Source organism: Nannospalax galili, unplaced genomic scaffold, assembly GCF_000622305.1.
Source record: "Nannospalax galili isolate Female #2095 unplaced genomic scaffold, S.galili_v1.0 scaffold314, whole genome shotgun sequence".
Classification (NCBI taxonomy): domain Eukaryota; kingdom Metazoa; phylum Chordata; class Mammalia; order Rodentia; family Spalacidae; genus Nannospalax; species Nannospalax galili.
The window spans coordinates 959,057-960,316 of NW_008334709.1; positions in this window are offsets into that span (position 1 = coordinate 959,057).

Genomic DNA, 1,260 nt, shown 5'->3' on the forward strand with positions numbered 1-1,260 from the left:
TAATTTATGCTTCTGCTCAACCAGGTGAAAGAGCTGCTCATGTAATATCCCATTGCTTACAAGCTTTCTCAGCTTGGGGCCCACCATTGCACATCAAAACTGACAATGGGCCGGCATATACATCTTCTAAGTTCAAAGTCTTTTATGCAGCCTTTGATATACAGCACTCTACTGGACTACCATACAATCCCCAGGGGCAGGGTATAGTAGAGAGAGCAAATGCAACTTTAAAGACCTGTCTCATAAAACAAAAAGGGGGAATAGGCAGTCAATATAGATCGCCTAAAGATAAATTAAATGTTGCACTATTTATACTCAATTTTTTAAATTTGAATGCAGATGGTCTCTCCGCAGCAGACAGGCATCAGATCTCAGGGCAGCAGAATCCAGTGCAGGTTTATTGGAAAGATGTCCTTTCAGGACAGTGGTACGGCCCCTCCCCGGCCATAGCCTGGACAAGAGGCGCTGTTTGTATTTATCCACAGGATATGGAAGCACCTATTTGGGTCCCTGAACATCTGGTGAAGCCGGGAACGAGAAGAAATGGACGTGAGAACCCTGATCAGGTTGTATATAGTGATATTGATGATAAAGAAAGGAGAAGCACAAACCAGAATATGGAGTGTGCTGAAGGCCTTTCCCCTGCCGCTGCCCCTAAGTCATGATGCTAGTATATTTCCTAAGGTATTCAGTTCTAACGAGGAACCCTTTGATTAATGTTGCAGTACTGCTGCTGTGTTAAATTCGATATCTCAGAACACTGCTGAGGCTTTGGAGAAACAGAAAAAATTATTCGTGTAGTTGAAGGCAGGCATACTCTTGGTAAATCAAAGAGTAGATTTATTACAGGAACAAGTGGATATCTTAGGGCAGTTAATGTTTGTGGGATGTATTTATCATATGCCTGTATTATAATTAACCTCTGTGGAGTATCTTAATTTCTCTAAGGCAGGTAATCTATCTAGAGAACTCTCTACAGCTCTTCAAGGCAACTGGAGCAAAGATACATGCATCTATTGTGGCGGTGAATGCTACAAGAGTAGAGATAGCCTCTATAGAAGACTAGATGAAGATCCTCCAGGGAGCCTTTTCCTTCCTCAAGGACCGGGGAGGGATGGCCATTTGGGGAGCCCTGCTGATTTGTGTGAGTGGATGTCTGATATGGTGCATGTGTAAAATGAGACAGAGGACAGTTGTCCAACAGCAGCTGCTCGCACAGGCAATGATGGCATTGGATAAGGGCGAATCTACCAAGGTGAG